This window comes from Triticum urartu, chromosome 7A (assembly GCF_056163025.1).
Source record: "Triticum urartu cultivar PI428250 chromosome 7A, HENAU_Tu73, whole genome shotgun sequence".
Classification (NCBI taxonomy): Eukaryota; Viridiplantae; Streptophyta; class Magnoliopsida; order Poales; family Poaceae; genus Triticum; species Triticum urartu.
Genome location: NC_141879.1, coordinates 125,490,432 through 125,504,862, shown reverse-complemented (window position 1 = coordinate 125,504,862; position 14,431 = coordinate 125,490,432). Strand labels below are relative to the sequence as shown.

The 14,431-nt window shown below is 45.4% G+C and overlaps 1 pseudogene; it reads left to right on the top strand.

Annotated features, from left to right (window-relative positions):
• The first annotated feature begins 463 nt into the window (after positions 1-463).
• LOC147958463 (uncharacterized) lies at positions 464-3,708 on the top strand (annotated as a pseudogene).
• The last annotated feature ends 10,723 nt before the right edge of the window (positions 3,709-14,431 follow it).

Below are 14,431 nucleotides of genomic sequence, written 5' to 3'. Positions count from 1 at the left end.
TGCGCGTCTGGCGTCTTGCAAAAATCGTTTACGGGATACCATAAATGATTTTTCCAAGATGGCGGCTTGCGGGATCTGCTAGAGATGCTCTAATTGTTGACTCTTAGTTGGATTTGTGAAAAAATAGATTTTTTAGATTGTGTTGTTTCACCTTAATAACTCAAAGCTATATGGATTTGTGTATGATGCTAAGCTTGATCAGAGTCTTTAGGTCTTAGTTTTTGTTTTATTCAGATCATGTCATTTCCTCCTTTATCCACAATTATATATTTTTTGTAATCCATCGGCTGTCAAACGAATGTGAGCCCTTACATTTGGAGGGGGCACGAGCTTAACTACAAGCAACTGCGTTTATAAGTACGAACATACTACATGAAAGAAATTAACAACGTGTGCTACGTGCCCATATTTTAATTGCTTCTAACCAACTGCTAGCTATCTCGATTAGGCCAAGAATGTCGTAATGCCGGACATGGAGAAGCCGTTGAAAATGGGAGCCGGAGCAGGAGCCGATGGAGTAGGCGCCCATGTCACCAAACACAAGCCAGTCCCCGCGCGGATCTCCAGTAGCCTGTACCACGTCACCACCGTGTCGAGTGAGTCGCACGTCAGCCTGAACACAGTCGATGCGTACGTCTCTTCGCTAACGCGTGGGGTGGCGAGTGGCCTCAGGCCCGTAGAGTCCATCATCGATCCAGTACTCCCGCACCTTGCCACCCGTGCGCCTCCCGATGAGGCGCCGTGAGCACGAAGGCCGTCTAGGCGAAGTACCATCCCGGTTCGGTGATCACCTCCACACACGGGAGGCGACGCGGATGACTGTGGCGGCCTCATCGAACGCGCCACCGCTTGCCATAAAGCTATTGCCGATGTCGAGCACGCGCGAACATTGATGGCCCCGTGGCACACATCGATGTTGGTCCCATAATAAAATAGTCAGCACAATTGAAGCGTAGTTTAGAAATAACAGTCTGGGGTTTATCACAACCTTAATAAACACCCATAATACCAACAACAACACAAGGAGTCAACCTCTGAAAGGTAAAACAGCTAACAACAAGGTACCAATACAATTAGGTTTCTCAAGAAGTTTTATTCAAAGTTGTAATGACTAAGCAACTGGTTCCAGCCACCCGCAGTTTCCTAGATTCAGGAGTTTAACAAGGTGATTTTGCATCAGGTACCCTACTATTCTTGCTCTTCCGCCTTCTTGTGAAGCTCCAATATCATATTGGCAACTGCCGAGCACTTCGCCTTGTGTGGGGTAGGACGAAGACCACCAGTGAGGCTCATCTCAAAATCAGGGCATCTCAAACGTACATTGGCGTGGTACATTCCTAAAAAGATGAGAAAAGGACCAGTGAAGAAGTGCTCAAAAGTCAACACACACACAACATCAATTCTGGTTATTGCTAACTGGGGACCTGATCGGTCTGATCTAAGATAACCACCTATCGAATGTTAAACAAACCTAAAACTTCAACGGAGCATTGAAGGAAATATGCCCTAGAGGTAATAATAAAAGTTATCATTTATTTCCTTATATCATGATAAATGTTTATTATTCATGCTAGAATTGTATTAACCGGAAACATAATACATGTGTGAATACATAGACAAACAGTATGTCACTAGTATGCCTCTACTTGACTAGCTCGTTGAATCAAAGATGGTTAAGTTTCCTAGCCATAGACATGAGTTGTCATTTGATTAACGGGATCACATCATTAGAGAATGATGTGATTGACTTGACCCATTCCGTTAGCATAGCACTTGATCGTTTAGTTTGTTGCTATTGCTTTCTTCATGACTTATACATGTTCCTATGACTATGAGATTATGCAACTCTCGTTTATCGGAGGAACACTTTGTGTGCTACCAAACGTCACAACATAACTGGGTGATTATAAATGTGCTATACAGGTGTCTCCGAAGGTACTTGTTGGGTTGGCGTATTTCAAGATTAGGATTTGTCACTCCGATTGTCGGAGAGGTATCTCTGGGCCCTCTCGGTAATGCACATCACTACAAGCCTTGCAAGCAATGTGACTAATGAGTTAGTTGCGGGATGATGCATTACAGAACGAGTAAAGAGACTTGCCGGTAACGAGATTGAACTAGGTATTGAGATACTGACGATCGAACCTCGGGCAAGTAACATACCGATGACAAAGGGAACAATGTATGTTGTTATGCGGTTTGACCGATAAAGATCTTCGTAGGATATGTAGGATCCAATATGAGCATCCAGGTTCCGCTATTGGTTATTGACCGAAGACATGTCTCGGTCATGTCTACATAGTTCTTGAACCCATAGGGTCCGCACGCTTAACGTTGCGATGACGGTTATATTATGAGTTTATATGTTTTGATGTACCGAAGGTTGTTCGGAGTCCCGGATGTGATCAAGGACATGACGAGGAGTCTCTAAATGGTTGAGACATGGAGATTGATATATTGGAAGCCTATGTTTGGATGTTGGAAGTGTTCTGGGTGAAATCGGGATTTTACCGGAGTACCGGGAGGTTACCGGAACCCCCAGGAGCTTAATGGGCCTATATGGGCCTTAGTGGAAATAGAGGGAAGCAAGGGGAGTGTGCCCCCCAAGGCCCAAACCGAATTGGTTTAGGGCAAGGGGGGCCGTCCCCCTCTTTCCTTCTTCTCCTCTCTCTTTCCTTCTCCCGAATCCTATTCCAACTAGGAAAGGGGGAGTCCTACTCCCGGTGGGAGTAGGACTCCTCCTGGCACGCACTCTCCCTGGCCGGCCACACCCCCCTTGCTCCTTTATATACGGGGGCAGGGGCACCCCATAGACAACAATTGATTTGATCTTTTAGCCGTGTGTGGTGCCCCCCTCCACCATAGTCCACCTCGATAATACTGTAGCGGTGCTTAGGCGAAGCCCTGCGTCGGTAGAACATCATCATCGTCACCACGCCGTCGTGCTGACAAAACTCTTCCTCAACACTCGGTTGGATCGGAGTTCGAGGGACATCATCGGGCTGAACATGTGCTGAACTCGTAGGTGTTGTGCGTTCGGTACTTGATCAGTCGGATCGTGAAGACGTATGACTACATCAACCGCAACCATGGGGATGCACTCTGTCGGCTCTCCGGTCGGCTCTGTCGTGTAGCCGTGTAGGTGGCCACGCCCAGTACGCTCCCTAGAGCCAGCAAAGCGTCGGCTCTCCAGTCGGCTTCTCGTCGTCGCCGCAACCGTGGGGATGCACTCTGTCGCTGGGTTACTCCGACGGGGACGCGCACGGTGTGTTAAACCCCAACGTCACCTTCCCCCATGGACACCCGACCCAGCACACGCCTTCGCCCGCCTTCGCCGGCGTGCAGTACCCTCCGTACAACTACTCGCTGCCGCCTTACGCATCCTCCCCGACACCCCCTCTCCACCGTGGCGCCCTGCCCTTCTCACAAGCTTCCACGTCACACCTCGACGACACCGACAAGGCGGACGCCGACATGGACGACATCATCGCGGCAGGCTCGGCCGCGGCCACCGCGTCCCCCGGGTTTGCTATCGAGGACGACACATTGGACCTCAGCGGCGGCATGGACGACGAGCTCGAGTACGGCGAGGAGGAGCCGGAGGAGCACGAGGACGAGGACGAGGAGGAGGAGCCGGTGACTGTTCCGGTGAGGAGACGCAAGAAGAAGAAGGGGGCGACCAGGACCGGCGAGCCACGCATCAAGTAGACGTCCATGGAACAGGAATGCCTCGCCGAAGCGTGGAAAGTCGTCTGCCTCGACCCGACCACCGGCGCGAACTAGAGCATCGAGACGTACTGGGAGCGCATCAAGCCGAGTTCGACGAGCGCAAGCTCGTTGACCCCTACTTTAAAGGCGTCTACATGCAGTGCGGGGCGAAGGCAATGGCGAACCTTTGGGGGCTCATCTAGGCGGCGTGCAACAAATGGCATGGGATCATCGAGGAGATCATGGCTCGCCCGGAGAGCGGCGCCAACGTTGAGGATTAGGTATGGCACGCCGGCCTCCCGCTTCTCTTCGCCATGTGCTCCCGCCAACTGTTTGTTCCTCGGCGCAGCTTTTGCGCATGTTCGCCTTGTATCGCCTGGTCAACCGCGACCAAGAGTTCAAGTACCTCCACGTCTACAAGCGGATCAACAAGTGCGAAAAGTGGGCGGAAGTCCGGCGCACCCTCGACAAGGTGATACGTCTCCAACATATCTACAATTTATCAAGTATTCATGCTATTATATTATCAACCTTGGATGTTTTATATGCATTTATATGCTATTTTATAGGGTTTTTGGGACTAACCTATTAACCTAGAGCCCAGTGCCAGTTTCTGTTTTTTCCTTGTTTGGGGGTTTTATAGAAAAGGAATATCAAACGGAGTCCAATTGATGTGCCAATTTTTGACGATTTTTTATGGACCAAAAGAAGACCCCGGAGTAAAAGAGTTGGGCCAGGAGAGTCCCGGGGTGTCCACGAGGTTGGGGGGCACGCCCACCCCCCCCCCCCCCAGGCGCGTGGGCCTGCCTCGTGGACGCCTCGGGCACCTCCTTGACGTGAGACCGATGCCAAAAATTCCTATAAATACAGAAACCTCGGAAAATTAACCTAGATCGGGAGTTCCGCCACCAGAAGCCTCCATAGCCAACGAAAACCAATCTAGGCCCTCTCTGGCACCCTGCCGGAGGGGGCCATCATCACCGGAGGGCATGGAGGAGGATCCCGGAGGGGCCATAATCACCATGAAGGCCAAGGACCAGAGGGGGAACCTCTCCCCATCTAGGGGGGGCATGGAGGAGGAAGCACAAGGGGGATAACCTCTCCTCCTCTCTCTTGGTGGCACTGGAGTGCCATCGAGAGGGGAATCATCGCCGTCGTGATCGTCTTCATCAACATCACCATCCTCATCTCTTTTACGCGGTCCACTCTCCTGCACCCCGCTATAATCCCTACTTGAACATGGTGCTTTATGCCACATATTATGATCCAATGATGTGTTGCCATCCTATGATGTTTTGAGTAGATATCCTTTGTCTTTGGGTTGATTGATGATCTAGATTGGTATGAGTTGTATGTTTTACTTTGGTGCTGTCCTATGGTCCCCTCCTTGTCGTGCAAGCATGAAGGATTCCCGTTGTAGGGTGTTGCAATACGTTTATGATTCGCTTATAGTGGGTTGCGTGAGTGACTCAAACACAAACCCGAGTAAGGGGGTTGTTGCGTATGGGATAAAGAGGACTTGATGCTTTAATGCTATGGTTGGGTTTTACCTTAATGATCTTTAGTAGTTGCGGATGCTTGCTAGAGTTCCAATCATAAGTGCATATGACCCAAGTAGAGAAAGTATGTTAGCTTATGCCTCTCCCTCATATGAAACTGCAATAGTGATTACCGGTCTTGTTAACGATTGCCTAGGACAATTCCGCACACCGATCCACCATTATTCCACACTCGCTATTTATAATACTTAGTAGTATATTCTAACTTAAAGATAACAGCACCTACTTTCATATTATAGCTCTCCGATATCATACAAAGTTGTCCACTTCATACCCACAACGTAGTTTTCTTTCTCGTTTCTAGTTGGAAGCAAACGTTCGGTGCACGTAGAGTCATATCAGTGGCAGATAGGGCTTGAGAGAATATTGATCTTACCTTTAGCTACTTGTGGGTTCGACACTCCATACTTATCACTTCCACCTTTGGAAATTGCTACGATGATTCCCTGCACTTGGGGATTATCAAGCTCTTTTCTGGCGCCGTTGCCGGGGAGCAATTACGTGGGGTTGATATTCTCGTGTATGCTTGTTTGCTTTCTTCACTAAGTAGATTTTGTTTTTTGTTTTTTGTTTCTGTTTAGTTGTGGGTGAAACATAAAAAATAAAACTAAAAGAATGAAAATACCAAAAAAATTACTTGTGTCTCATGCCTAAAAAGTTTTTCAAAAAAAGAAGTGATTGGAAAGTTATGCATTGGAGAAGTGAGGGTCGACCTTGAGCACTTGGGTTCATGCTCACGGAAACAATGTAGAATTTTTCATGGAAGTTTCTCTATAAATAATTATCCCCATATATATATATATGTATATATATATATCCATTGTATTATAAAAATAATGTGCCAAGCTTTGGTTTTAGGATGATTAGATTGCTTGTTTACTATGTGCAGAACAAAAACAGAAACTTTGGCTGTAGCACGTGATTTTACATTTTTTTACTGGAAAGTCAAATGGGTCTGAAACTTTTTGAACATTACTTCTGTCTAAATTTTTCAATTTTCAAATTTATTTCATAATTTTTGGAGTTACAGAAGTTTACTAAACCTTCAGATTACTACAGACTGTCCTGTTTTAGACAGATTCTGTTTTTCGTGTGTTGTTTGCTTATTTTGATGAATCTATGGGTAGTATTAGGGGGTATGAACCATGGTGAATTTGGAATACAGTAGATGTAATTCTAATATGAAATTAGAATGAGTTTTCAACAGTACCTAAAGGTAGTGATTTGCTTTATTATACTAACAGATCTCACAAAGTTTTTGTTAAAGTTTTTTGTGGATGAAGTGTTCGAAGAACGAGGAGTTACCGATGTGAGAAGAATAAAGAGAGGCAAGAGCTCAAGCTTGGGGATTACCAAGGCACCCCAAGTAAATATTCTAAGGATACTCAAGCATCTAAGCTTCGGGATGCCCCGGTTGGCATCCCATCTCTCTTCTTCAACAATTATCGGTATACCTCGGTTTTTTTTTCGTTCACATGATTTGTGTCCTTTGTTTTTTTTTTGTTGTTCCTTTATGAACCATGCTAGTATGAGATATACCTTCATTGATTTATAGAATGCTTCATGTGCTTCACTTATATCTTTTAAAGTATGATCTTATAGAATTGCTCTTTGTGCTTCACTTAAATCTTTTGAGTATGATTTTATAGAATGCTTCGTGTGCTTCACTTATACATTTTGAGCTTGGACATTGGTTAGTTTATATTAATTGTAGAATTCTCCATGAACTTCAATTATATCTTTTGGAGTATGAATAATACTATCATCTAAAGCTGGTTTGGAAGAGTGTCAACTCTAGGAACTAGTGATCCCACTATTCCGAATGAGAAGAATTTTGCTTATGTGGAGAGTAGAAAAATTTCTATGCTTGTAGATCATGAAAAGAATGCTTTATGTGATGGCTATGTTGTTGAATTCATTCATGATGCTATTGAAAATTATTATGAGGGAGGAATATATGCTTGTAGGAGTTGCAATAATATCAAGTTTCCTCTCTATGTGCTTAAAGTTTTGAAGTTATCCTTGTTTTTCCTTCCTATGCTAGTTGATTCTTGTTCACATAAGTTGTGTACTCACAAAATCCCTAGGCATAGGAAGTGGGTTAGGTTTAAATTTTCTAGTCATATTCTTCATGATGCTCTCTTTATGTTTCAATTCTTATCTTTTATGTGAGCATCATTGAAATCATCATGCCTAGCTAAAAGGCATTAAAGAAAAGCGCTTGTTGGGAGACAACCCAATATTTACCCTTAATGTTTTTTGTGCATTATCATGATTAATCTAATGTATTAATCATTTATTATAGCTTTTGTTTCAATAAAGTGCCAAGTAAGACCTTTGGGAAGACTTGGGTGAAAGTTAAATGTGATCTTGCTGTAAAAAACAGAAACTTTGCGCTCATGAGATTTGCTGCCATTTTTTATTGGAGAGTTCGATTAGGTTGATTATTTTTTCAGAAGATTAATAGACAAATTCCTCACGTCCACCAATTTATTTCATAATTTTTTGAGTAGCAGAAGTATGGTTAGTGTTCAGATCATTACAGACTGTTCTGTTTCTGACAAATTCTGTTTTCATTGCATAGTTTGCTTGTTTTCTAGTTTCTATGACTTGTATTTCTCAATATAAATTGTAGAAATTATATGGTACAGTATGAATTGTGTGAGAAAAATTATGAACCTTGTCTTTGACAGTACCAAAGTGAATGGTTTACTCTTTATCATACTAACCTATCTCACGAAGTTCCGTTAAGTTTTGTGTGATTGAAGTTTTCAAGCTTTGGGTGAGATATCGATATGAGGAGAATAAGGAGTAGAAAGACCCTAAGCTTGGGGATGCCCGAGGCACCCCAAGGTAATATTCAAGGAAGACTCAAGCACCTAAGCTTGGGGATTCCCCGGAAGGCATCCCCTCTTTCGTCTTCAAAACTATCGGTATACCTTACTCAGAGCTATATTTTTATTCGTCACATGATATGTGTTTTGCTTGGAGCATATTTTCAATTTTACTTGCTGTTTGAATAAAATCATTGGATCTGAATTATTAAATGAAAAAGAATCCTCCCATGGCTAGTTAATTATTTGACTACTGAGTGTCCTTCACTATTATCTTTTGGAGTAGTTTGTCATTTACTCACGTGCTTCACATATATCTTATGAGTAAATGGTTGAATAATTAAATATCATAAATCTGAATTTATATATGTTTCATATGCTTATACCATGGAGAGTAATGACTTCACATAGAATAAGTAGAGGTAGTAAACTTATTGAAAGTTAGCAAACGTAGAATTGGTCACTTGAACAATTCGTGAAAGAATATTGAAGGAAGAGAGATTTCACATATAAATATACTATCTTGGACATCTTTTGTAATTGTGAGCACTCATTAAAATATGACATGCTAAAAGGTTGATGTCGGACAAGGAAGACAACATAATGGGTTATGTTTTCTTATATTCGAAATAAAGTATATTGTCTTGGATCATCCAACATGTTGAGCTTGCTTTTCCCCCACATGCTAGCCAAATTCTTTGCACCAAGTAGAGATACTACTTGTGCTTCCAAACATTCCTTAAACCAGTTTTGCCATGAGAGTCCACCATACCGACCTATGGATTGAGTAAGATCCTTCAAGTAAGTTTTCATTGGTGCATGCAATAAAAATTTCCCTCTAAATATGTATGATCTATTAATGTGGAGAAAATAAGCTTTATACGATCTTGTGATGAGGAAGAAATAAAAGCGACGGACTGCATAATAAAGGTCCATATCACAAGTGGCAATATAAAGTGACGTTCTTTTGCATTAAGATTTGTGCATCCAACCATAAAAGCGCATGACAACCTCTGCTTCCCTCTGCGAAGGGCCTATCTTTTACTTTTATCTTCTACCTTATGCAAGAGTCATGGTGATCTTCACCTTTTATTTTTACATTTTATCCTTTAGCAAGCACATTTTGTTGGAAAGATCCTGATATATATATATCCAATTGGATGTCAGTTATCATGAACTATTATTGTTGACATTACCCTTGAGGTAAAAGTTGGGAGGTGAATCTATAAGCCCCTATCTTTCTCTGTGTCCGACTAAAACTTTGAACCCATAAATATCACATGAGTGTTAGCAATTGTGAAAGACTAAATGATAGTTGAGTATGTGGAGTTTGCTAAATCAAAGCTCTGACATAGACCCTTCCTGAAAATAAGATGAATTGCAATTGTTTGATGACTGAGAATATAGTTTGTTAGTTTCAAGAGAGTTTATGATCTATACTTTAACATGTGAATAGCTTGTTACTTGATCATGAAAAGTTTTATGAAAATGAGCTACTATTATGATATATAATGATGCTAGAAAAAGTGATTGGAACTATCATTGATGAAACTTATGCACTTGGTAGCATTCACACTTCATAAATTATTTCTTTTATCATTTACCTACTCGAGGACGACCAGGAATTAAGCTTGGGGATGCTGATACGTCTCCAACGTATCTATAATTTATGAAGTATTCATGCTATTATATTATCAACCTTGGATGTTTTATATGCATTTATATGCTATTTTATATGGTTTTTGGGACTAACCTATTAACCTAGAGCCCAGTGCCAGTTTCTGTTTTTTCCTTGTTTTTGGGTTTTACAGAAAAGGAATATCAAACGGTGTCCAATTGATGTGCCAAATTTTGACAATTTTTTACGGACCAAAAGAAGACCCTGGAGTAAAAGAGTTGGGCCAGGAGAGTCCCGGGGTGTCCACGAGGGTGGGGGCGCGCCCACCCCCCCCCCCCACCCAGGTGCGTGGGCCTGCCTCGTGGACGCCTCGGGCACCTCCTTGACGTGAGACCTACGCCAAAAATTCCTATAAATACAGAACCCTAGGAAAATTAACCTAGATCGGGAGTTCCGCCGCCAGAAGCCTCCATAGCCACCGAAAACCAATCTAGGCCCTCTCTGGCACCCTGCCGGAGGGGGCCATCATCACCGGAGGGCATGGAGGAGGATCCCGGAGGGGCCATCATCACCATGAAGGCCAAGGACTAGAGGGGGAACCTCTCCCCATCTAGGGGGGAGGCCATGGAGGAGGAAGCACAAGGGGGAGAACCTCTCCTCCTCTCTCTTGGTGGCATAGGAGTGCCATCGAGAGGGGAATCATCGCCGCGGTGATCGTCTTCATCAACATCACCATCATCATCACCATCCTTATCTCTTTTACGCGGTCCACTCTCCCGCACCCCGCTGTAATCCCTACTTGAACATGGTGCTTTATGCCACATATTATGATCCAATGATGTGTTGCCATCCTATGATGTTTTGAGTAGATATCCTTTGTCTTTGGGTTGATTGATGATCTAGATTGGTATGAGTTGTATGTTTTACTTTGGTGCTGTCCTATGGTGCCCTCCGTGTCGCGCAAGCGTGAGGGATTCCCGTTGTAGGGTGTTGCAATACGTTTATGATTCGCTTATAGTGGGTTGCGTGAGTGACTCAAACACAAACCCGAGTAAGGGGGTTGTTGCATATGGGATAAACAGGACTTGATGCTTTAATGCTATGGTTGGGTTTTACCTTAATGATCTTTAGTAGTTGCGGATGCTTGCTAGAGTTCCAATCATAAGTGCATATGATCCAAGTAGAGAAAGTATGTTAGCTTATGCCTCTCCCTCATATGAAACTGCAATAGTGATTACCGGTCTTGTTAACGATTGCCTAGGACAATTCCGCACACCGATCCACCATTATTCCACACTCGCTATTTATAATACTTAGTAATATATTCTAACTTAGTGATAACAACACCTACTTTCATATTATAGCTCTCCGCTATCATACAAAGTTATCCACTTCATACCCACAACGTAGTTTTATTTATCGTTTCTAGTTGGAAGCAAATGTTCGGTGTACGTAGAGTCGTATCAGTGGCAGATAGGGCTTGAGAGAATATTGATCTTACCTTTAGCTCCTTGTGGGTTCGACACTCCATACTTATCACTTCCACCTTTGGAAATTGCTATGATGATTCCCTGCACTTGGGGATTATCACAAGGCCAAGGAGACCTACAAGCCGGATGCGCCGACAACGGGCGCGTCAGAAGGGTGGCCGGACGGCAACAAAGGGTCCAAGAAGGGGAAGCACGCCGACGTGGCAACCGCGCGAGTGCAGGAGTCCGTTGAACACTGCCTCGCCGACGCACAAGCCCGGGCCACCCTACGTTAAGAGAAGACCGAGGCGCGGTGGTCGGCATTGATGACGAACAGCACCGTCAAGCTCGAGCTGCTCCGGACCAACGTCACCGCGAAGAAGAGGAACACCGACTTGGCTTTCCTGATGGGCGGGACGGACATGCTCCAGAGCAATGACAAGCAGCTCAAGGCATGGTACATGGCGGAGCATGGCCTCATCCTGAACCAGCTGACGACGACGGCGCCGCCAGCTCCCACGCCCACGCCGCCGCCGCCAAGCCTGAGTGTTGATGCCTCCACGACGCCCAACAGCACCGAAATAGCGCCGACACCTGTCGGTGTCGAAACCGGTGGATCTCGGGTAGGGGGTCCCGAACTGTACGTTTAAGGTCGATGGTAACAGGAGACATGGGACACAATGTTTACCCAGGTTCGGGCCCTCTCTATGGAGGTAATACCCTACTTCCTGCTTGATTGATCTTGATGAATATGAGTATTACAAGAGTTGATCTACCACGAGATCCTAATGGCTAAACCCTAAAGGTCCAGCCTGTCTGACTATGATTATGAGGATATATGTCTATGGACCTAGCCCTCCGGTTTATATAGACACCGGAGGGATCTAGGGTTACATAAGGTCAGCTACAGAGAAAGGAATCTTCATATTTGGTCGCCAAGCTTGCCTTCCACGCTAAGGAGAGCCCATCCGGACATGGATGGAGTCTTCGGTCTTTGTATATTCACAGCCCATCAGTCTGGCCCCTATCTAATAGGCCGGACGCCCGAGGATCCCTTAGTCTAGGACTCCCTCAGTAGCCCCTGAACCAGGCTTCAATGACGAGGTGTCCGACGCGCAGATTGTCTTCGGCATTGCAAGGCGGCTTCTCCTTTCTGAATACTCCAAGATAGTCTTCGGGTGTGACGAACGTGTCCGGATCTGTAACACAAGTACCATACACAACCACAAAGAATATAATATTTCACGAGTCCAATCCACTGACAACTTTCTGTAATGTGACATCATGTTTGCCCGGTCATTATTTCGAACCGTTTCTTGTCCTGCCGTTCCACGTTTCGAGGCACGGTTTTTATTGGCACGTCTTGTTGAAGCAGACATTGTGTCCCCTTATTGCGGGATTCTCATCAATACGAGCGTGGATAAGCCAACCGTTCCATTAGTATGATTCCTTAGGAATAGGCAGGTTTTCAGGCTTAGGAGGAGGCGTTCGATATCCGTTGCCTTTATAAAGGAGCCAAGGGCCGTCTTATTTTACGCCGGCCCTTTCCTCAGTCCTTGCAACTTCGAGTTCTAGCACCCAAGGTTCGACTTCATTGCTTCAAGCTTCCCAATCATGTCCGGACCCAGCCCACAGGGCCGGGTGGCTTCCTCTGTTACAGAGGGGGACATCATGAAGCTTCGTGCAGCCAGATACCTGACCGTGGAGATCCCCCACAAGCTTCCTGCTCGAGGACAGGTTATTCCTACTCCTAGATCCGGCGAGAGGGTTGTATTCATCTCCCACTACCTGCGAGGGCTAGGATTCGCTCTTCATCCCTTCGTTCGGGGGCTCATGTTTTACTATGGAATATATTTTCATGATCTAGCCCCAGATTCTTTCGTTCACATCTCGACATTCATTATCACGTGTGAGGCCTTTCTCCGTATCCCCCCACACTTCGGCTTATGGCTCAAGACCTTTAGTGTAAAGGCGAAGGTAGTCGACCGGGAAAAAGCGGAGTGCGGAGGTGCTACAGTGAGCAAGCTTACCAATGCTCCCTGGCCAAAAGGCTCTTTCACCGAAACTCCCCACCTATGGCAGCGGGAGTGGTTTTACGTCACTGAACCCTGCGATACCAAGTGGGCGGCTATACCCGCCTTTCGATCTGGCTCTCCGTTACAGCTTGCATCATGAATTAATAAGGGGCTGGACAGGGGGCAATTGACGAAGTGCATACTCTACAGAGCCGCATCCGGAGCCTCCTTGAGAAGGACATCGGTCTTTTCAACGTGATTCAGGTAATGTTGGTCCGCCGGGTCTTGCCGTGCCAGCGGCGACCTCTCCGTGTGTGGGAGTTTAATCCGGAAGGACCATGGACCCTCCAACACTTCTTCGATACTACGCACAAAGGAATGTGGAAGTTGTTTTTTGGGAAACGAAAATAGTGGCCGGACACCACCAAGGACATCGGCCTCGACCACAACCATCTGGATACCTCGGTAAGCGCTCAACTTCCGAACAATTTTAGCAATGTATGTCGTAATGCGATACTGATCACACTATCCTCTTCTAGGGCTGGATAAAGAAAGCGGAGCGAATTAGGTGTTCAGCCCCCCTTCCCGAAGACTCAGCGGATGCCATATTAACAAGGATGCTGGCCGCGGCACCGTACCAAATGCCTGTGAAGGAGACAAGATGGAGAGCGGGAGGACCGAAGGTGGCCTCCATCCCGAAGATATATTAGATGATGTGTATGGGGAGATCAAAATCCCATTGCCCAAAGACAAAAGTAAAGGAGAAGCCAACATTCCTTCTCCCCATGGTAAGAAAAGGGGCGTCTCCGAAGATTGGGAGGAAAAGGCTCCTAAGCAAAGCAAGATGCCCCTGTCGGGCGGCTCGGGATTGGAGGACGACGTCATCGCCCAGTCCCCCGGCGAGGGCAAAGCCTAAATCGTAAGCGAACAAGGGTGTTTTAAACATATCACGTTCCTCTCCTGTGACCAGGGTAACATCTAGAATATATGTTTTTGCAGCTGCGCACATAGTCTTCTTCAACAATCCTCTTCCTCGGGGGATCTTCTCCCGGAGATGATGGAAAGCGAGATGCCTCCACTAGTCTCCTCGCCCAATAAGGCGTACGACTTCGAGGTGTCATCCCGGAGGGTCTCTCTTGATCAAAAATTTTGATGCAATGGATGATGAAAACACTAACTGAAGGTGATACTTCAGTAGCCCAGGGTCCGGGGGCCAACAATAAAGGCC